Source organism: Schistocerca serialis, chromosome 6, assembly GCF_023864345.2.
Source record: "Schistocerca serialis cubense isolate TAMUIC-IGC-003099 chromosome 6, iqSchSeri2.2, whole genome shotgun sequence".
Classification (NCBI taxonomy): domain Eukaryota; kingdom Metazoa; phylum Arthropoda; class Insecta; order Orthoptera; family Acrididae; genus Schistocerca; species Schistocerca serialis.
Genome location: NC_064643.1, coordinates 756,231,449 through 756,256,579, shown reverse-complemented (window position 1 = coordinate 756,256,579; position 25,131 = coordinate 756,231,449).

Genomic DNA, 25,131 nt, shown 5'->3' with positions numbered 1-25,131 from the left:
ATGACATACATCCATGTGCATGGTTAGATCAATTTATGTACGCACTTCCACCAAATTGGCCACTAAGTCACAAACTGGAATTCATGTGTGGATATTTAGAAAACGAACCGGCGACGCGGATGCGTGCACTCATTAGAGATTGTAATAATCTAAATGATTTTTATCATGCATTTCTATCGGCATATTGGTCCGAAAACACACAAGACAGAGTCAAACATAGTCTGATTATGCAGCGTAATTTTAAACAGTCTGAGTTCCGCACGCCGGCAGAGTACTTTGAAGACATGATTCGAAAGAATCAGTTCTTGTCCAACCCGTATAGCCCGACTGAATTAATTCGCATTTGTTTAACTAAGCTGCCACAATCCATAAGACAAATTGCTTTGGCCGGAAGATGTAAAGATGACATTGAGACTTTTAAGACTTTGTTGCAAGAACTGGAGTATGACAACGACGACGGGACCTCTTGTAACTTTTTCAGTAACAGTAATTACAATAGATTTTCAGATAAAAGTGATAGTGGTCGGAACGGGCGTTATATGGGTAATTTTGAGAATGACAGACGTAACAGACACGACAATAGATACCAGCCCTATGACAACAACAGACGTTCTAACAGAAATTACACAGACAACTATAACAACGGTAATTCGTATCGGAATGATCAATCATACGGAAACAGTAATCGGTATCATCAGGACAGAAATCATTCATACAGTAATAGAAATTCTTACTACAGAAATAATCAGGGTAGTAGATACAATAATAATTTCGCAGACAGACAGGAAAAAAGAAATTTTAATAACAGACACAACCAAGAATTTGTATCTAACAGACAGGAAGGACCTAATTGGCATCCTCCACGTGACAGAATTTCAGAGAGACAAGTGCAAATCGTAGAAATGGATCCGCGAAATGACGCGAATACTCAAAGACGTGACGCAAACAATCGACAATGACTTGCAGCTTCGGCTTCTGGCAGCAATATAGACGGTTCAGAAAGTAATGACACTACGACTTTACACTACGTACGCCTGGAAGACATGAGAGACATTTTGTTAGATGAAAAGGAAAATAATGTAGACGCATTTTTACATCCTGTTATTGAAGTATGTGTGGGTAAGAATAAGTTCACTGCAGTTTTAGATTCTGGGAGCCCATTGAATGTCATTAGTGAATCAGTTTTTCGTATATGTGAAAGAACTATTGCCTGTCCTGTGTTACCTATTTCTAAAACTACAATTCGAGGTGCGATTTCTGGAAAAAGTGTGGAGGTCAAACAACAGACCAATTTAAATTTCATTTGTCAAGGATACGAATTTTCTGCTAATTTTATTATTGTTCCATTACTCAGTACACAAATTATATTAGGTATGGAGTTTCTTAACGCACATAAGGCAATTTTGAACTTTAAAGAAGGAAGTGTAAATTTGACTGTTGCTGGGATGCCGAAATGTTTAAAATTTTTCGAGTGTTTAACAAGATCTGAGTCAGATACAAAATGTTTAAGGTTTCTTACTTCTGATGTTTTCGTTGAGCATTATGACGACAATGTGTTTATTCATGATAATGACAACAGATACAGAGACGCGATGGATGATATAATTAATAGCGAAGAATTAATTAACGAAAAGGTTAAGAAAGCTGAAGTGCCAGATGACGTTGCAAGAGAAGAGCTGCACCACATTTTAACTTCACATGCTACAGTGTTTAGTCATCACACAGGAACTATACAAGGCTTACAATATTTATTTAAAGTAAAAGAACACACACCATTTCGCGGAAAAACGTACGCTATTCCTTTGGCTTACAGAGACAAGGTTAAGAATGAACTTCAGTACATGTTAGATCAGGGCATTATTGAGCCTGCAGTCAGTCCTTATACTAGCCCATTACACGTTGTTCTTAAAAAGGATGGGTCAATTCGTTTGGTTCTGGATTCCAGACAGATAAATAACATCATCATTCCTGAAACTGACCGCCCACAAAATTTAGATGAACTTCTTCAACATTTCCATGGAATTAAAGTTTTATCCACGATTGATATGCGCGCAAGTTTTTGGCAAATAGAACTCCACCCTGACTGTAGAAAATATACTGCCTTTTTAGCTTTTGGTAACTGTTACCAATTTCGGAAATTACCGTTTGGACTTACTGTATCTTCAGCAGCATTCATTCGTAGTTTAAATGCAATTTTACCTGTTTATCTTCGTGACAACATTACTTCCTATGTTGACGACATTCTTATTGCTAAACGTTCTTGGAGTGAGCACAACAAAATTTTGGACTCATTATTACGTATCTTTGCAAAAGTTGGCATGACAGTGAACTTGGAAAAATCTGAATTTGGTCGTTCTCAGGTGAAATTTCTCGGTCACATTATTTCTACAGAAGGTATTCTTCCTGATCCAGAGAAACTAGACGCTATTCGTAATTATGCTGTTCCTACCACAAAACGTGATGTTCGTAGTTTCCTTGGTGTCTGTAATTTTCTTAGACGCTTTGTTAAATTGGACGATTTGGCCACACCTCGTTTATGTGAACTATCTGGAAAGAAATCTAATTGGTGTTGGGATGAGGAAGCTCAGTCAGAATTTGAACAGCTTCGTGATGCTTTAGTTGCTGCTCCACTTCTTTCACATCCGGATTTATCTAAAGAATTTTGTTTAGCAACGGACTCATCATACAAGGGCCTAGGTGCACATTTATTTCAAGAGATAGAAGAAAACGGCGTTGTAGTACAGAAGACGATTGCATTTGGAAGTCGTGTTCTTTCTAAATCAGAAAAGAATTATTCGATTACTGAACTTGAAGCTTTGGCGGTTGTTTGGGCTTTCACAAAATTTCGCACATTTTTGTTTGGCAGACATACTAAGGTTTACACCGATCATCGAGCTCTGGAATTTCTTATGTCAACGAAATTAACTCATGGCAGATTGTCACGATGGGCGCTGTACCTACAGGAATTTGACTTTAGTATTGTTTACATACAGGGTTCTTCAAATATTGTTGCCGATGCTTTATCACGTGCACCTATGGGTTTGAAACAAAGTGCTGAAGAGGACTGCAAGGAAAACAATTTTTGTTTGATGTATATTCAAGGTGTTGCTTTTGAGAACTTTATTTCGTCTTCGCTCCAGGACATCGCTAAGGAGCAAAATACGGATCCAATCTGGAAGGACATTAAGGAGAAGTGGAGGAGAAAGGAAAGCGTGGCGATTAGACAGCATTATTTAGTTCGCAATGACATTCTTTTTAAACGAAAATCGGTCGACAACTCCGTTTGGTTAGTTTGTATTCCTGATGAGTGGGTCAATAAATTGATTTGGTATACGCATCTCAGTTATGCACACTTTGGTCCCCGAAAATGCTTTCATAAATTACGAGAAAATTGTTACTTCAGTAATATGGAAAAACGTATTCGATCTGTTCTTGCCAAATGCAAATTATGTCAAATGGCTAAGCCTCCAACGATTTCTCACAGAGCACCGTTGTTTCCCATCATTCCAGCGAAATTAAAGGAGATGGCTGCAGTCGATTTGTTTGGTCCAGTGGTTCGTTCTACTAATGGTTTTGCGTACATTTTCGTAGCAGTGGAGTTGACGTCAAAATATGTGTGTTTTACACCTTTACGCAAAGCAACAGCTCGTTCAGTATCTAACGCTTTCATCAAACATTTTCTTAAAGAAGTTGGTCATGTTGATAAGGTTATATCAGATAATGGATCACAGTTTCGTTCTAAAATTTGGCTTCGTACTCTACAGCGTAGTAAAATTAAACCAATCTTCATTTCACTTTTTCACCCTCAATCTAATGCTTCAGAGAGATGGATGAAGGAAATCAATAAATTGTGTCGTCTTTATTGTCATCAGAATCACAGAACTTGGGATCAGTACCTTCATATTTTTCAAAACATTCTGAATGAACTTCCTAATGACTCAACTTCTTTACCGCCTATACTGACATTAAAAAATAAAGCACCGACAAATCGCATTTCTGAAATCGTTCCTTTTCCGCCTTCACGGAAACTGCGGCATTCTGAAGTTGTCAACCTGGCTCTACGAAATATTGCATCTGCGGCTGCTAGAAGAGAGAAATCAGCTAGACGTCCTGGTCGTTCAAAAATCTTGTCAGTTGGTCAGAAGGTATTAATTAAGTCCCACCGTTTGTCTCATAAAGGAAAAGGCTTGTGTCGCAAATTTTTTCTGCTTTATAACGGTCCATATAGAATTCGCAAAATTATTCATGATAACACTGTTGAAGTAGAAACTCTTAAATCACGACGCTCTAAAGGAATACATCATATATCAAACGTTAAAATTTTTGTGGAATGACATACTTGTGAGAAACTAACAGCTAGATGTAAACATGCGGAGAGTACAAGGATACCGCGCTGTGTTTTGGCGGCGGCACATACTCAAAGCAACAGTGAAGTCTGCGCGCCGCACAAGGCAGTCGTTGACCGCAAACAATTGCTTCCTACGTCACGCGCCTACAGCTGATCGAGCGCTCAGTGCGAATGCACTGACAGCCGTAAACAAATACACAGTCTAATTTCTCCGACTAAATTCTGTATAAAGCTATAAGGACTTGTTGAATTGTGTTATTAACATTCAGTATTTTGCAGGATACGGTGTATAAAGTATTTAAGACCTTCAGGTAAATTCTGTGCGTGTCCGACGTTAAGACGACTTGCTATCGAGAAAATTTCAGAACGAATGTAATTTCCAAGAAGAAACTAATTAACTAAAAAAGGTAACTATTAATTGAGTTTATTTTTCAGGTAACATATTTCCACATAGGTACGTACTTTAGACGTAATTTGCTGCTCGCGATTACGTGATTCATACTTTGTGCTAATTTTATGTTCTATGGATTTACTTGTGAAGCGACGTGCTTGTGTACATTTACTGATTTTGACAATTATTGATTAATGAACTGGGTTGTGACTTGTATAGATTATGCATCGCTTGGGTGCTATGCTTTTTCACTGATGTCATATTTTTTTATTATGTGCCTGCTGTGCTTATTTATTTGAATTATAATTGTAACCTGATTTATTGTGCTGATGAGTTTAGTTATGTAAGTTATACTTTGTGATTTATCTGCTTGTGCCTCCATGTTTACTTATTAAGATGACATATGAACATTTATTTGCTTATGCTGATATGTTGCTAATAACCTGTTTATTACGTAAGATATATGTTTGCTGCTTTTTGCATGGATTACATATTTACACATTTCTGTTTTGTTGCCATAACTGCTCTTTAATTTGGTATATAGAAATGCTGATATACTGTGTATGAACATAGAGTTTAGGTCACATTACTGTATTAATTATAGATTGTTCGCTTGGCAGAGCCTCGTTGTAGGAATTGTGCTGCATCCACTTGTTGACATTCTGTTCTTTACTGGTCTATTTACTCGCTATTGCTTGTTTTGCTTACGCTCAGTGCCTTATATTTTTAAGATAAGAAAATTCACTACTATAATTCGACGAACGACGTTAGTACAAGAAAGTCATTGAAGTCACATGAGGTGAGGTTTTATGGAAGCTGTATAAATTTATGCAAATAGGAAGGAGGCTAACGACATGACAGACCGAAACTAGGTTTAGACCATTAACAATTATTAGTCTGCATTTTTCGTAAGCAATTGAAATAGGAAGTGACACTTGACACAAAAAATACTCCACATGTTTGCTTCTGCTATGATTCTTGAAGTGGTGTACACACTGTGAAATATTATGATCATTCACACTCCGTAATCGTACTTAATTACTGAGAGTTATTCGAACTAAGTCTGTTAGAGGTCAGGTATGCATTTCTTTTATTTAATGATGGACAAGGAACCAAAATGTATCTTATAATTTATAATGAGTAGAAAATTTGGGTCAGATGGATTACACAGAGGTTGTGTGTTGACAATGTGTCTTCGGATTGTATGGGATGCTGACTTGAAGTTGCATTAGGATTTTATCTGTACTTGTTCGAGGAGACTGACTAGATGGACAAGGAACCAAAATGTATCTTATAATTTATAATGAGTAGAAAATTTGGGTCAGATGGATTACACAGAGGTTGTGTGTTGACAATGTGTCTTCGGATTGTATGAGATGATGAGGTTTGCATTAGGATTTTATCTGTACTTGTTCAAGGAGACTGACTAGAGGAAAGAGTTGTTATGGAAGTGAAATGATATTGGTGCTGAGGTTTATATGTAGCGACGTATTATTGAGGTATTGAGAGTATATTAAGTTGTTGATTATTGGAGTTTTTGTGGACAAGAGGTAAGGTAAATGATATTGATGATCGATGTATTGAAGAGGTATTAGTGACGTCTTGAGATTATGTGATGCAGATGATTATTGGAGTTTTGGTGTATAAGAGGTAAAGTAAGTGAGGAGCATATTTTTTTTGTTGGTCTTAATGGAACAAGGAGGATGAAGAGAGCGGACTAGAACACTAAAGTAGAAGGAAGATAGTCTATACACACACTTTGTTAAATAACTAAGCAGTATATACTTTTTTTTTGGAGAGAGGAAGTAATTGCATATCTTGGCTCACTGACAGTTGTTCAACAACAGTACATTTTGATCTGGCTTGGCAAACATTGGTCTTGACATGATGACTATGACGTTGACTAACTATTATTGACTAATATACATTGCTGCCAATACTACTTGATACACATGATGAACATCAGATTTAGACAGAATTTCATTTACACAATTAACACTATTCAGTTACACAGTAGTACTTAATGTGGATGAGAGATGAGTGAGTGTGTTCTGTGTGTTTTCCTTTCCTAATCCTACCCACATATCTCCTGAATATGATTTTATTGTTTGTAGTGGCTTGCACTGACACCCATGAATATTATAGGTTTACTGGTATTTGTGTATTGTAATAGTTAATAGGACAATTATCTGACATCATTTGTGAGTTTGTTATGATTTATATGTTACTGTAAAAGCTTTTGTATGTGCATTCAAACTATTGTTCATGCCTGAACTGTCTGATTAGTGAAGATAAATATTCTGAACTGTTACCTGCACTTTTCAACATGATGTGTGACATTAGGACATGTTTAATTTCTGCTCATAAACTCTGATGAACAGCATGATTAGTGCTAGTGAATTTTATCGAACTGCTTCTGCTGAGAGATGTGACTTTTTGCTGTCTGCACCTACTCAATATTGCTGGGTGCCTCTGATGGACTGCTTCTACTGAAATAATGTCACTTGTTGCTGTCTGCACCTGCTCTCAACATTGCTGGGTGCCTCTGATGGACTGCTTCTACTGAACTAATGTGACTTGTTGCTGTGTGTACCTCTTGAACTTTACTGGGTGCCACAGATGGAACTGCTTCTACTGAAATAATGTCACTTGTTGGTGTCTGCACCTGCTTAACATTGCTGGGTGCCACTGATGGACTGCTTTTACTGAAATTGTGTCACTTGTTGGTGTCTGCACCTGCTCTCAACATTGCTGGGTGCAACTGATGGACTGCTCCTACTGAAATGATGTCACTTGTTGCTGTCTGCACCAACTCAACATTGCTGGGTGCCACTGATGAACTGCTTCTACTGAACTAATGTGACTTGTTGCTGGGTGTACCTGCTAAACTTTACTGGGTGCAACTGATGAACTGCTTCTACTGAAAAGATGTCACCTGTTAGTGTCTTTTTTTTTGTTTGTATAAACTAATCATTGAAAGCATTTTATGTGAACATTTGTATAAACTGATTTTTTGTATATTGTGTAAACTATTATGTATAGTCACATGTATGAAAAGAAGTTGTATTGCTTACTGTATTTCATACATTAGGTTAGTAAAAGGTCAGTGCAAAGCCAAAAAATTTTAACTAATTATGTGATATTTAGGTATTAATATTATCTTTTATTTTTGTCTGTATTTTTGTGGACGAATTTGGTGGTATTTTAACCACCAATGCTGGCAAAAATACCATCAAATTCTGGCCTGTGGAGGAGGGGCATATGAAAGGTGGCTACACTGTGCCTCTGCGCCAGAGATTGCGCCAAAGAGTACTATTAAGCCGCCTCCACAGTGTGTGTTAAGAGCTCGTAGCAGACAGTGCGTGTTGAGAGTTCATGGCAGTCAGTGTTGTTGCGACATTGGAGAGGACAGTGTGTGTTAAGAACTCATAGAGACAGTGTGTGCGTGGGCAGAGCTCGTGGTTGTTGTGAAGTTGGAGCAAGATGTTGTAGTAAAGAGTGTAGTTCCATGTCCTATGCAGTTATTTGATGGGAGAGATAGCAGATGTTATTGTAATGAGTGCATTTCGTCAATATATATGAAGGTAAAATTTATAATGTTCCTTTATTAGTTGTGTATCTGAAATAATGTGTCACTACAGGTTCAGTCAACAAAGCATCTGGCTCGTGTTCTTGTATTAGAGTGAATTTTGGTTTTCTTGCGTAATTATAGTTTTTCTAAATTTCTTTTGTCACGTCAGTATAATTCGTATCAAAATTCTTGTCTTGTTGGAAAAGAACCGTGCCAGATGTGGGCGTTGAGTCACACTCCCACATACAGAACAGTTACATTTGTGCTTGGATTTTGTAGGTTTTATAGTTGCTGGGGACTTAATTAATTAACTGTGTTTATGAAAATTTTCTTACATTGTTCTTAGCAGTCAGATTGCGTAATAATACTAGTCAGGGCCAACCGTTTACGAGACTTACGTAATCGGACATACAGCTACTAAAAAGAAAAATCATTTTCAATTATTATTTAATTAAGCCCCCATGCACTGTATATAACCAGCGGAAATTAAGGAAATTAGATTGTTCCCTGAATGAAATTATCTCTGCAGCGGAGTGTGCACTGATATTCAACTTCCTGGCAGATTAAAAATGTGTGCCGGACGGAGACTCGAACTCGGGACCTTCGCCTTTCGCGGGCAAGTGCTCTACCATCGTAGCTACCCAACCACGACTTACGACGAGTCCCAACAGCTTTAATTCCGTTTCTCACTGATCACTTTGGAGCGCTGCAGGTGGCGTAGAACTAGTACCAGGCAGTCAGGCGGCCCTCTACCGCTGACGTGAAGTGGCAGTGAAGTGATTTATGCAGGAGTTCCTAGAAATGTCGCCACAAACTTAGAGATGTAGAGGGTGTCTTTGGGAACAAACCGAGTATAGGCAGCAGTGTCCAGAAACGCAGTCCCACGACAGTGCACAGCATCGAAGTTGGAGGTGCCAGCGCCTGCTGCTCGGCCACCCCTTCTGCAGATTAAAAATGTGTGCCGGACGGAGACTCGAACTCGGGACCTTCGCCTTTCGCGGGCAAGTGCTCTACCATCGTAGCTACCCAACCACGACTTACGACGAGTCCCAACAGCTTTAATTCCGCAAGTACTTCGTGTCGTACATTCCAAACTTCACAGAAGATCTCTTGCAGACCTTGCTGAACTAGTATTTCTGGAAGAAAGGAAATTGGGTTGTCGTCCACTTTTCACGAAAACATCGTTAAAGTGGATCCAGAAATGTTCTTGTAGACTTCAACTTTTTGTTTAGCACACTGGTGTTGAAGGGTTGGAGGGTTGTTTTGGGGGACAAGACCAAACAGCGAGGTCATCGGTCTCATCGGATTAGGGAAGGAAGTCGGCCGTGCCCTTTCAAAGGAACCATCCCGGCACTTGCCTGGAGCGATTTAGGGAAATCACGGAAAACCTAAATCAGGATGGCTGGACGCGGGATTGAACCGTCGTCCTCCCGAATGCGAGTCCAGTGTACTAACCACTGCGCCACCTCGCTCGGTGCGCACTGTTGTTGAAACAAATATTTGTATCATTTTCATAGTTTTACTACAAGCCAACGGAACATATTTAGTCTCCACTTATTCCCTTGTGGCTAGTAATAATGAGCACGTCTTGTTGTCGTTCAGCTCTTAAAAAATGGTTCAGATGGCTCTAAGCACTATGGGACTTAACATCTGAGGTCATCAGTCCCCTAGACTTAGAACCCTTTAAACCTAAGTAACCTAAGGACATCACACTCATTCATGCCCGAGGTAAGATTCGAAACTGCGACCGTAGCAGCAAGGCGGTTCTGGACTGAAGCGCCTAGAACCGCTCGGCCACAGCGGTCGGCGCTTTGAAGTTCCTTCGATTACTTTTATCCCTGACGTGTGCCTGGCTCGGCATGTTCCACGTTCCCTCTTATTTGTATGGCACGACTGACTGCGGTAACAGCCTCGGCTAACCCGACATCAGAAACGATTCCGGCAAGACTTGCTGCGGAAGAATGAAGCAGTTTGAATCTTCTCTTTACTCGTGTTTCTCCGAGCGTGCCGCTTCGTCCGTTGGGCACCGTCCGGCGAGCACCAGAAGCCCAGTGTCCGTTGGAGCGGCCGCTTCTGTAAGCGTTGTCCACCCTGCCTACATTCCCCTCTCCCTGCGGCTTGTTGCATCCACGAGTCCATCAAACCTCGTCTCGTTCTCCTCTTACTCTCCCAGCTGCCCGTCTTCTTCCCATTCCCGTCCGCCCGTCTGTTTTTATTCCGCGGGCGGCTGTCTGGGAGAGCAGAGACGCGGGAATAAATGGTAGGCGGCTCGGGCTGCATACAGAGGAGGCGCTTCCTTGGGATGCGCCGGCGGCATCCTTAATGCGCCGGGGTCGCACGAGGCTGGCCGCTGCCTCGCACCGCACACCGCCGCCTTCTGTCCAGCAAGTGGCGAGACGCAGACACGCACGCACGCACGCACGCGCCTCAGCCTCGCGCAGGCCGCGCTGTTGTTGAAGAGCCACCTGGGTGACGCGTCGACGTGTCCTCTAGCCTCACGCCGCCCCCAGCGGCCACTTAGGCCGCAGATAAGCGGAGAGGATAAAGCCGTCACATTTCGTGAGCTAAGCACGTTCACGTGGCTCGCAGGACAGGTACAAGTTAATACTTTAAGCAAACACCTGTAGTATGCAGCTCCTCCTACTGGAGAAGTTCACTGGCCTTCTCGGAAATTCGTATCAATACCTTTTGAGGCACGTGTTTTGCCAACTTAATGGGCCAGTGTGTGAGTAAGTGTCTGCGCACATTACGACGCCCCCATGTCACTCAGACAGCTCGGATAAACAAAACTTCTAACATTCTGCGTGGTGTCTGTTTGTTTTAACTCGTGTCTCCCTACCACTTTCGCGCAACGACGCTCTGAGCGTGTTTTTTAGGGAATTGACTAGTTTGAAACTCGGACCGGTTGCTGGTAAGGAGACGCCAGACCACAAATGACATGTAGAGTTCAGAAGAGTTCAGTGAGACTAGTGATGATATAACCAGATACTTAATGATTTCAGCGTCAGCTCTACTGCACTCTACATCTACATCTACATCCATACTCCGCAAGCCACCTGACGGTTTGTGGTGGAGGGTACTCTGAGTACTTCTATCGGTTCTCCCTTCTATTCCAATCTCGTATTGTTCGTGGAAAGGAGGATTGTCGGTATGCCTCTGTGTGGGCTCTAATCTCTCTGGTTTTATCCTCATGGTCTCTACGCAACATATGCGTAGTAGGGAGCAATACACTCCTTGGCTCCTCGGTGAAGGTTGTTGTTGTTGTTGTTGTTGTTATGATGGTCTTCAGTCCTGAGACTGGTTTGATGCAGCTCTCCATGCTACTCTATCCTGTGCAAGCTTCTTCATCTCCCAGTACCTACTGCAACCTACATCCTTCTGAATCTGCTTAGTGTATTGATCTCTTGGTCTCCCTCTACGATTTTTACCCTCCACGCTGCCCTCCAATGCTAAATTTGTGATCCCTTGATGCCTCAGAACATGTCCTACCAACCGATTCCTTCTTCTAGTCAAGTTGTGCCACAAACTTCTCCCCAATTCTATTCAATACCTCCTCATTAGTTACGTGATCTACCCACCTTATCTTCAGCATTCTTCTGTAGCACCACATTTCGAAAGCTTCTATTCTCTTCTTGTCCAAACTGGTTATCGTCCATGTTTCACTTCCATACATGGCTACACTCAATACAAATACTTTCAGAAACGACTTCCTGACACTTAAATCTATACTCGATGTTAACAAATTTCTCATCTTCAGAAACGATTTCCTTGCCATTGCCAGTCTACATTTTATATCCTCTCTACTTCGGCCATCATCAGATATTTTACTCCCTAAATAGCAAAACTCCTTTACTGCTTTAAGTGTCTCATTTCCTAATCTAATCCCCTCAGCATCACCCGATTTAATTTGACTACATTCCATTATCCTCGTTTTGCTTTTGTTGGTGTTCATCTTATATCCTCCTTTTAAGACACTGTCCATTCCGTTCAACTGCTCTTCCAAGTCCTTTGCTGTCTCTGACAGAATTACAATGTCATCGGCGAACCTCAAAGTTTTTCTTCTTCTCCATGAATTTTAATACCGACACCAAATTTTTCTTTTGTTTCCTTTACTGCTTGCTCGATATACAGATTGAATAACATCGGGGAGAGGCTACAACCCTGTCTTACTCCTTTCCCAACCACTGCTTCCCTTTCATGCCCCTCGACTCTTATAACTGCCATCTGGTTTCTGTACAAATTGTAAATAGCCTTTCGCTCCTTGTATTTTACCCCTGCCACCTTCAGAATTTGAAAGAGTATTCCAGTTAACATTGTCAAAAGCTTTCTCTAAGTCTACAAATGCTAGAAACGTAGGTTTGCCTTTTCTTAATCTTTCTTCTAAGATAAGTCGTAAGGTTAGTATTGCCTCACGTGTTCCAACATTTCTACGGAATCCAAACTGATCTTCCCCGAGGTCCGCTTCTACCAGTTTTTCCATTCGTCTGTAAAGAATTCGCGTTAGTATTTTGCAGCTGTGACTTATTAAACTGATAGTTCGGTAATTTTCACATCTGTCAACACCTGCTTTCTTTGGGATTGGAATTATTATATTCTTCTTGAAGTCTGAGGGTATTTCGCCTGTCTCATACATCTTTCTCACCAGATGGTAGAGTTTTGTCATGACTGGCTCTCCCAAGGCCATCAGTAGTTCTAATGGAATGTTGTCTACTCCCGGGGCCTTGTTTCGACTCAGGTCTTTCAGTGCTCTGTCTGACTCTTCACGCAGTATCTTATCTCCCATTTCATCTTCATCTACATCCTCTTTCATTTCCATAATATTGTCCTCAAGTACATCGCCCTTGTATAAATCCTCTATATACTCCTTCCACCTTTCTGCCTTCCCTTCTTTGCTTAGAACTGGGTTGCCATCTGAGCTCTTGATATTCATACAAGTGGTTCTCTTTTCTCCAAAGGTCTCTTTAATTTTCCTGTAGGCAGTATCTATCTTACCCCTAGTGAGACAAGCCTCTACATCCTTACATTTGTCCTCTAGCCATCCCTGCTTAGCCATTTTGCACTTCCTGTCGATCCCATTTTTGAGACGTTTGTATTCCTTTTTGCCTGCTTCATTTACTGCATTTTTATATTTTCTCCTTTCATCAATTAAATTCAATATTTCTTCTGTTACCCAAGGATTTCTATTAGCCCTCGTCTTTTTACCTACTTGATCCTCTGCTGCCTTCACTACTTCATCCCTCAGAGCTACCCATTCTTCTTCTACTGTGTTTCTTTCCCCTCATTCCTGTCAATTGTTCCCTTATGCTCTCCCTGAAACTCTCTACAACCTCTTTTTCTTTCAGTTTATCCAGGTCCCATCTCCTTAAATTCCCACCTTTTTGCAGTTTCTTCAGTTTCAATCTGCAGTTCATAACCAATAGATTGTGGTCAGAATCCACATCTGCCCCTGGAAATGTCTTACAATTTAAAACCTGGTTCCTAAATCTCTGTCTTACCATTATATAATCTATCTGATACTTTTTAGTATCTCCAGGATTCTTCCAGGTATACAACCTTCTTTTATGATTCTTGAACCAAGTGTTAGCTATGATTAAGTTACGCTCTGTGCAAAATTCTACAGGGCGGCTTCCTCTTTCATTTCTTCCCCCCAATCCATATTCACCTACTATGTTTCCTTCTCTACCTTTTCCTACTGACGAATTCCAGTCACCCATGACTATTAAATTTTCGTCTCCCTTCACTACCTGAATAATTTCTTTTATCTCGTCATACATTTCATCAGTTTCTTCATCATCTGCAGAGCTAGTTGGCATATAAACTTATACTACTGTAGTAGGCATGGGCTTTGTGTCTATCTTGGCCACAATAATGCGTTCACTATGCTGTTTGTAGTAGCTAACCCGAACTCCTATTTTTTTATTCATTATTAAACCTACTCCTGCATTACCCCTATCTGATTTTGTATTTATAACCCTGTAATCACATGACCAAAAGTCTTGTTCCTCCTGCCACCGAACTTCACTAATTCCCACTATATCTAACTTTAACCTATCCATTTCCCTTTTTAAATTTTCTAACCTACCTGCCCGATTAAGGGATCTGACATTCCACGCTCCGATCCGTAGAATGCCAGTTTTCTTTCTCCTGATAACGACGTCCTCTTGAGTAGTCCCCGCCCGGAGATCCGAATGGGGGACTATTTTACCTCCGGAATATTTTACCCAAGAGGACGCCATCATCATTTAATCATACAGTAAAGCTGCATGTCCTCGGGAAAAATTACGGCTGTAGTTTCCCCTTGCTTTCAGCCATTCGCAGTACCAGCACAGCAAGGCCGTGTTGGTTTATGTTACAAGGCCAGATAAGTCAATCATCCAGACTGTTGCCCCTGCAACTGCTGAAAAGGCTGCTGTCCCTCTTCAGGAACCACATGTTTGTCTGGCCTCTCAACAGATACCCCTCCGTTGTGGTTGCACCTATGGTACGGCCATCTGTATCGCTGAGGTACGCAAGCCTCCCCACCAACGGCAAGGTCCATGGTTCATGGGGGAAGGTATGTTCTCGAAACTTCAACTAAAGCCCGTACTGAGCTAATGAGCGTCTCTCCCGCAGAGTCATCCACTGGAGTTTATCTATCATCTCCTTAGCACTTTCGCGATTACTAAACGATCCTATAACGAAGCGCGCTACTCTCCGTTGGATCTTCTCTGTCTCTCCTATCAACCCTATCTGGTACGGGGATCCGACACTGGTGAGCAGTATTCAAGCAGCGGGTGAACAACTGTACTGTAACCTACTTCCTTTGTTTTCGGATTGCATTTCCTTAGGATTCTTCCAATGAATCTCAGTCTGGCATCTGCTTTACCGACGATCAACTTTATATCATCATTCCATTTTAAATCACTCCTATGCCTACTCCCAGATAATTTGTGAAATTAACTGCTTCCAGTTGCTGACCTGCTATATTGTAGCTAAATGATAAAGGATCTTTCTTTCTATGTGTTCGCTGCACAATACACTTGTCTACATTGAGATTCAATTGCCATTCCCTGCACCATGCGTCAATTCGCTGCAGATCCTCCTGCATTTCAGTACAATTTTCCATTGTTACAACCTCTCGATACACCACAGCATCATCAGCAAAAAGCCTCAGTGAACTTCCGATGTCATCCACAAGGTCATTTATGTATATTGTGAACAGCAACGGTCCCACGACACTCCCCTGCGGCACACCTGAAATCACTCTTACTTCGGAAGACTTCTCTCTATTGAGAATGACATGCTGCGTCCTGTTATCTAGGAACTCCTCAATCCAATAACACAATTGGTCTGATAGTCCATATGCTCTTATTTTGTTCATTAAGCGACTGTGGGAAACTGTATCGAACGGCTTGTGGAAGTCAAGGAACGCGGCATCTACCTGGGAACCCGTGTCTATGGTCCTCTGAGTCTCGTGGACGAATAGCGCGAGCTGGGTTTCAGACGATCGTCTTTTTGGAAACCCATGCTGATTCCTACAGAGTAGATTTCGTCTCCAGAAAAGTCGTTGTATTTGAACATAATACGTGTTCGAAAACTCTACAACTGATCGACGTTAGAGATATAGGTCTATAGTTCTGCACATCTGTTCGACATCCCTTCATGAAAACTTGGATGACCTGTGCCCTTTTCCAATCCTTTGGAACGCTACGCTCTTCTAGAGACCTACGGTACACCGCTGCAAGAAGGGGGGCAAGTTCCTTCGCTTACTCTGTGTAAAATCGAACTTGTATCCCATCGGGTCCAGCGGCCTTTCCTCTATTGAGCGATTTTAATTGTTTCTCTATCCCTCTGTCGTCTATTTCGATATCTACCATTTTGTCATCTGTGCGACAGTCTAGAGATGGAACTACAGTGCAGTCTTCCTCTGTGAAACAACTTTGGAAAAAGACATTTAGTATTTCGGCCTTTAGTCTGTCATCCTCTATTTCAGCACCATTTTGGTCACAGAGTGTCTGGACATTTTGTTTTGATCCACCTACCACTTTGACATGAGACCAAAATTTCTTAGGATTTTCTGCCAAGTCAGTACATAGAACTTTACTTTCGAATTCATTGAACGCCTCTCGCATAGCCCTCCTCACAATACGTTTCGCTTCGCTTAATTTTTGTTTGTCTGCAAGGCTTTGGCTATGTTTATGTTTGCTGTGAAGTTCCCTTTGCTTCCGCAGCAGTTTTCTAACTCGGTTGTTGTACCACGGTGGCTCTTTTCCATCTCTTAACACGTTTAAGATCTTGAAAAGTTGAGCTCTATAGCGTTGAGAAATTGTATGGAAGACATTCTTGTAGCACCGAGAAATTGCTGTTAACCCATGATCTTACGTACAAAATGTTGCACACTGATCACTTTGGAGCGCTGCAGGTGGCGTAGAACTAGTACCAGGCAGTCAGGCGGCCCTCTACCGCTGACGTGAAGTGGCAGTGAAGTGATTTATGCAGGAGTTCCTAGAAATGTCGCCACAAACTTAGAGATGTAGAGGGTGTCTTTGGGAACAAATCGAGTATAGAAAGCAGTGTCCAGAAACGCAGTCCCACGACAGTGCACAACATCGAAGTTGAGGTGCCAGCGCCTGCTGATAGGCCACCCCTTCTGCAGGAAACGTGACTCTCTACGCTGATGAACCTTAAGTGGAACGTCTTGTAGTTGTTAAGGGAGCATTTTTTGGAATGGACCCACAGCATATGCTAATTCACAATATTAAAACAAGAGATAATTCTCAAACTGTCTGATTAATTGATCTCAAATGTATGAGTGATTGCTATTTGCAGCAGTAAAGAAATGTACTTGCATGCTGTTGGGAAGTAAGTAAGTACTTGGAAGCAAACTTGATGTCACGGCCAGTGAACCAAACGCCAGATGACCTGTCGCTCCGTTTCTTCTCTTCGAAGAAGGGACCATAAGGAAAGGGTCGCACAATGACTGAGAGCTAGCAGCTAGCAGTGCCTTCTCTCGCCGGCCGAATTCCACAACAGTGAGAGCTTCAAGCAGTGACGACTTCAGAAAAAGTTTTGTGAGATAGAGTGAACAGGAACCTTAACAGAAAGCGCTAATGTCGGCTCCACATAGACGCGACTTTCGGGAAGGATACCAGAGGCTGCTATCGGGTAGGTGAAAAGAAAACCCCCCTTTTCTTTGAAAACCGTGGGACGCGGCTAAAGCTGCAGCTCCTACACAGAAAACTTTAAGAACGTAAGAAGTAAGGACGATGGCTCATACAGAACTTTTACCAGAAGGCCTGAAAGCACGGCAACGCCGAAAGAAAGCTTCCTTATTGGCTGGAGAAACGGACACAAAGAGCAAGGAATGATTTTTTACAGAGGAAACACTTCGGAAGAAAGTCACTGGTTAGTCAAGTTAAACATAGTCCAGGGATGACGACCTGCATTTTTAAGAGTCGGAGCCCGAAAGACGTAAAACCCAGCCAATCGGGGTTAGCTTGTAACGAAAAACGCGGTAATGCGAGGCTTCCTTACACAGAACGTACAGAAATCGTGTGACGTTTCTATCCGCGCGGTCGCCTCACAGAGCTGTTTCTTACGACGCCAACTCAGAAGGAAAGACACCGGCGCTACTGCAGAGTGGGGTCACAGCATGTCTGTCACTAGCAGCTCCAATATGGGAAGACAAGCCGCTACAGTATCAGAATAGGAAAAGTCAAATCAATTACACCTTAGTGGTTCCCTTTACCGATTTATCTTGCAACTCGTGAAACGTTGAAACACGTATGTAACATAGCAGCGATGGCGAGGCATTGTAGCATCTGTGACCAGAGAGTATGCGCTTGACCGCGCGAGTGTTGCGAGCGGTTCTCAGTCTGTCAGTCAGTCGTTGCGAGTACAGTACTCTGTCTGTAGTCGTGGCAGTCGGTAGCTCGGTTTAGTTGCAGAGCAGTACTCTGTCAGTAGTCGTCGCGTGCTGTACGCTAATAGTCGTCACGCAGAGCGGTCGGTCAGTAGTAGCAGCCCAGTGCGGTTGTGTGATGTAGGGGGTCGGTAACACTGGTCAAGATGGTGAATAAGGTATACTATTAATTAATATAATCATTAGATAATGTAAAAATTTATTTATTGTAATTATTCTCCAACAAGTCCCCCAATAATAATTTTTATTTCAAAAGCATTTTTTTCAAAAATTTAATTTTTTATTGAAGTAAAGATTTCGTTGCACTTCCCATTTCATTCCACTTCTTTTGAAGAAAAATTTCACTAAAATCACAAAAAAAGAGAATATTATTATTTGCAATGCAGTTCCTCCAAATGGTGCGCAACAACAAGAGCAGAAATGTGACATCCATTTATTCTGAGGTAAGACTTTAATTCTGATTGTTTTACACAGGGCCAAAGACCGATATTTCGGTTTAATTAAATTTTCTTATCACTGAATGGACTTTAATTTTTCATGAGGAATTTATATTTGAGTCAGATTGCGATTATCAGTTTTATTGTCATTAAATTTAATTGCAGGGAGGTTACGTTTGGACGTTTGGCTCCTATTCATTTATTATTTCTGTCTTTAAAATTTTGTGGGGAGGCTACACTTGGCGACACCCAGTCCAGGATCGAATTTCGTTGAGAGTCTTTTGAGCAACAGTCAGATATCTGCTCTTATTTGCTTAAGTATAATTAGAATTTGGCGCAACGCTTTTATTAATCTTGTGACTTTCTTTCTACAGGTCAACGGCAATTCGTTGCTCTGTTGTATTTGTGTGTTGTTTTTGCATTTGTGCTTATTGTTTTGTGAATATTTGTGACTGTTGTAAAAATGCCGCGAAAGACTATGAATAGTGTATCGCGAGGTATTGTGAATGAATTTACCGACTCAAACAACGTGACTGATAATAATTGTGACACGCAGAGTAATGATGACAATCCTGCGTTCACTAACAATCAGTGCATTCCAACCACTAGTGATGACTTTTACCCTGATGATGAACAAACGAACCCAATTGTCTCGTCTGTTAATTTGACGACAATTGATGACGCGGGACGCCCTATTATAATGAGCGCTGCCCAGCTTAACACACCCGATTTGGAAAACTCAAGTAACGTACAGACGAATTTGTGTAATGAAAATGAACAGGATACACAAAGTACGACGGATTTATTTAATTCCGAAATAGTGAGTGACAGTGCAGGTCCGACTGATAAACCTTTCTGTAAATTACAGAATGACCAAATGGTCACGCAAAACGAGAAAATTCCAGATCCACCACTAAACAGCACAGAGAATATAAACGCTAGTTTTGACTTGGTACGAATTATGAGAAGTTTGCTACAACAGCAAAGTGAGAAAATAGACAACAGTAGTAAAGATCTCAAACAACAACTTAGTGCAGATATCAAACAACAGAGTGAGAAAACAGACAACAATTTCAGACAACTTAGCGAAGATAACAAACACTTAAATGAGAAACTTGACAATAATGACGAAAATCTCAAACAACTTAGTGAACAGGTCAGACAACAGAATGAAAAATTAGACGACAATTCCAGACAGCTTAGTGAACAAATTAGAGCTGTTGCCGCGCAGTGCCATGACACTAAGGAACAGTTGCGCGTGGAAATTGAGGCTTGTTCACAAAAAAATAGCGAAGAAATTAAGTCTGTTGCGCAAGAATTAAGGGAAATGCAGACAGCCGCAACAGAAACACTCAGAGACGAAATTAGCGAAGTCGCTAAACAATGCTCTGAAAAAGCTACACAATTACGGGACGAGTTTAAAGCAATAACGGTAGAACTTTCGCGCACAATGGACGCAAAGATAGACGCGAAATTCGAACAGCAGAACACTCAGATTAACGAGCGCTTTAATCAGCACATACAGAACAGTGATACGCGTTTCCGCAAATTTATTCAAGATCAAAATAAAGTCAAACGTCAGGTTATTGAAACAATCACTGCACAAAGACAAGAGGACAAACGTAAAATATTCGCGAAAGCGAAGACGTATGTAGACAATAATATTACTACAGTGTCTGACAAAATTAATACCATAGAACAATTGAACGCGGAATTACGGGATGAAATTTCTGACCTTAAATCAAAAACAGATACACACACAGTAAATATTCAAACAGTGACAGATAGATTCGAACAATTAGATCTAACACAGGATTGTGATGTTATCAAAGCTGATGTTAAAAAACTGAGCGAAACTACGCGCAAGTTGCAAAAACAGATTAATGCGTCTGATTCTAAAACCGATGATCAGGTTAAAATACTGACTGAAAAATATGATGAATTGGCCAGTCGTATTGATGTTATCGAAAATACTAATGACAATAAATCAGACGATACTGCACCGGTTTCATTTAACCAAACACCTGAATTTCAAAATTTACAGCAGACGATTAATGAGATCGATTCATCTAACACCACGTTACGTAGGAAGTTATCAAATTTACAACAAGAAGTAACAGAGATGAAAAACATTTCAGTTAATAACATGCCACAACAGACGCCACTTTATGAATATGAGTCAGACTCACGCAGTGCGTATAATTTGGGTAATCTACAGAGAGTACGGGACTTAGATTCCGATCAACCACAGTTCAATAGATTCTCTTACGATCCTGAACCTGTTCTATCACACAGAGATGATAATTTCGACTACAAACATTTTCTGTCAGTGAGAAAGTTTAAAGTTTTTAAAAACGATAGAACGCAGATTCACCCATTGGATTGGATTCAACAATTTAGCTTTGCTCTTCCACCGACTTGGCCTGTAACACATAAACTTGAATTTATTTGCAGTTTTCTGGAAGGCGAACCGGCAACTCGTATGAGACCGATCGCGAGACAGTGTTACTCGGTAGAGGAATTTCAGAATGCTTTTCTGTCAGCGTACTGGTCGAAGACGACACAGCGCGGAATTAAAGATCAGTTAATTAGTTTGCCGAATTACGAGAACTCAAATTTTCCGAGTGTGACGCAATTTTTTGAGCACATGGTACAACAAAACCAATACCTGAGTGAACCGTACAGTGAATCCGCACTGATACAATTATGCATTTCCAAATTACCACGGTCATTACGAGTGTCACTTCTAACAGGTCAGCAAAAAGAAAATATTTCAGCGTTTAGAGATCTTTTACAGCTCTTGGAAGTACAGCAATCTGATTATTCTTTTGTAAACAAAAACTTTTCGTGTAACAACCAAGGTCAACAACAGTACTACAATTATGATCAGGGACGTAATTTCAATCGGAAAGATAACAGACGCTTTAGGAACGACAACTACCAAAACTTTAATAACAGGCAAAATTCTAATTATCAATACCGTCAAAATTTTCAGCAACAGGAACAACACTTTAGTAACAATAGAGGTGTTTCACAACAACAACATCAAAACCAGCCGGTTAGCATACCTAACCAACAATGGAATACACAAGGTCAACCAGGCTTTAATGTTTCGCCGCGTGGACGTATAGCCCCTGGTCCAACAAATAGTAACGCACGGGAGCAGAGAAACAACTATGTACAAAGAAGACAGTATTTCAATTCCCATCGCAATACACCGTATAGGAATGACTATTACGACAGACGTAAAAACGATGAGCACAATTACCAGCGTACATATAATAACAGTCGGTCTCACCAACAGCAAAATCATACGCAAGAACATATTCTCATGAATGAACCCGACAGTAGGTACCATCCAGAGCGTAACACGTCTGGAAGAAGTAATAGAACTGTTCAAATAGTAGAAATGCCACAGAATCCTCCTAATAATAATAACACGTCAGATAGAATCTGACTAGATACTGCACAGGACGCATCTTCTAATAACACAAGCACTACCTTTGACACGCAAAATGTTGTTCACGAAAATGTAATTACTTTTGACGATATCAGAGACACTCTCTTGCAGGAAAGACCAGTTGTTCAGAAAACTATTTCACATCCTGTTATCGAAATTAAAATTGGATCATCGAAATTTTCAGCAGTAATCGATTCCGGATCACCTATATCAGTAATTAATGAGGAGACTTTCAATGAGTGCAACAAAGAGAATACCTATCCGACATTACCTTTAGGCAAAATGAAAGTGAAAGGAGCAGTACCGAGTAAAGGAGTAGACGTTAAATTACAGACGCATTTATCATTTTGTATTGGAGGTCATACTTTTCACTCTAATTTTTGGATTGTTCCTTTATTGACAACAGACGTTATTTTAGGTACGAATTTTCTGGTACAACACGACGCAGTTATTGATTTTCAGAATTCTTATTTAATGTTAAAGGATGAAAATGTACAACTTGCTTTAGAATTTCAGCACTCACTATCTGCGGAAGAGCAAACAATTAACCGCACAGAGGTCATTTCCGCAACACGTGACATAGACTGTAATCCCACATTGTTCACGGATACGTACGTACACAACTATAATACTCCAGACGAAGCTGACTTCGACGTAATGCAATTGATTTCTGATAAGGTTAAAGAGAGCAGTGCAACTGCAGACGACGAGCGAACGCAATTACACAAAATTCTTTTACAGCAAGCTCCAGTTTTCGACAACATTCCTGGTACTACGTCCGGATTTATGTATGAATTTCAAGTCAAGCAGCACGATACATTTAAAGCAAAGCATTATCCCATTCCATATATTCACAGAGAACAAGTTAAAAAAGAATTGCAGGATATGCTTGATCAAGGAATTATTGAACCAGCAGTTAGTCCGTACATAAACCCGCTACATATTGTTAAGAAAAAAGATGGCTCACTTCGCCTTGTACTTGATTCTCGTCACATTAATGACATTATTATTAATGAAACAGATCGACCACAGACACTAGAGGAACTTTTACAGAAATTTCATGGTACAGCTATTTATTCTACATTAGATTTGAAATCGGGATTTTGGCAAATTCAACTTCATCCGAACTGCAGAAAATACACCGCTTTTCTCTGTTTTGGCGACTGTTATCAATTTTGCAAATTACCGTTCGGCTTAACTATTTCTTCTGCAGCTTTTATTCGCGGTTTGAACACAATACTTCCGACAGAACTTAAGGACAGAATCACGACGTATGTAGACGACATTCTTATAGCAGAAGCTAATTGGTCTGAACACAATCTGATTCTTGAACAACTGTTACAAACTTTTTATGCACAAGGACTTACAGTTAATCTTAGTAAATCGCACTTTGGCAAAACTTCCATAAAATTTCTTGGACACGTAATTTCAGCAGAAGGCATTGCACCTGATCCGGAAAAACTTCAAGCTCTACGTGACATTACCGTTCCTACGACGAAGAAGCAATTACGCAGTTTTTTGGGCTTAATTAACTTTTTTCGTAAATTTATTCACCATTCTGCTTTAGACACGCCTAGACTATGCCAATTAACAGGTAAAAACAGTATTTGGTCTTGGGATAAGCAAGCACACTCTGAATTCATGAACCTGAAACATGCTTTGTTGAATGCACCACTATTATCGCACCCAGATCTTACTAGAAATTTTTCCATTGCCACCGACAGTTCCAACACCGCCTTAGGCGTACATATTTTCCAGGAAATTGAAGAAGATGGTTCAATAGTAATTAAAAACATCGCATTTGCAAGCCGCATTTTGTCACCTGCTGAACGAAATTACTCCGTTACAGAACTTGAAACATTATGTGTTGTATGGGCTTTTACGAGATTTCGGCACTTTCTTTATGGCAGACATACCACCGTTTACACAGACCATAGAGCGATACAATTTTTACTTTCGGCCAAATTCACGCACGACAGATTAAGCAGATGGAAACTATATTTACAGGAATTTAATTTTACAATAGTTCACATTCCCGGTACGCAAAATGTTATAGCAGACGCACTATCGCGTTCTCTCGGCAACAATCAGCAAGACGTAACAACCAACTTCTGCAAAACAAATTTCAGTGTCATGTACATTCAGCAAGTTGCATTTGAAAACTTTATTTCATCGTCATTACAGGACATAGCACAAGAGCAAAATAAGGACAATGTATGGAAAGAAATTAAACACCTTTGGCAAGATAGAAAAAATGTTACGATTAGAAACCATTACACTGTACGCAATGACATTCTGTTTCGCCGCTCTCATCCTGACAGCAACAATTGGTTATTATGCATTCCTGACGAACTGGTTAACAAACTAATCTGGTACACTCATTTAAGTTACGCACATTACGGAGCACGAAAATGTTTTCTTATACTGAGACAGAACTGTTATTTTACTAACATGGAGAAACGTATACGACGAGTTTTAGCGTCTTGTAAAATTTGCCAGAAAGCTAAATCCGACACCACTTCACATATTCCTCCATTATATCCCATTATACCTGTTAAATTAAGACATATGGCCGCAGTAGATATTTTTGGTCCAATTCCGAGAACTAACAGAGGTTTTTGCTACATCTTTGTCGCTGTTGAGCTCACTTCAAAATTTGTTACTTTCACTCCATTACGCAAAGCTACTGCTAAAACTGTTTCGAAAGCATTTGTAAAACATTTTCTATCTCATGTAGGGCATGTGATGAAAGTAATTTCTGACAATGGATCTCAATTTCGTAGTAGCGTATGGACACGCATGTTACGAGCTAGAAACATTTCTCCGATCTATATATCCAAGTACCACGCTTCTTCGAACCCTTGTGAAAGATTAATGAAAGAAATTGGTAAACTGTGCCGAATATACTGCCACAAAAGACATATTGATTGGGACACACACATATTCTCATTCCAAGATGTAATTAATTCCATTCCAAATGAATCCACTATGCTATCTCCGTCTGTTATACTGAAAAATGCTGA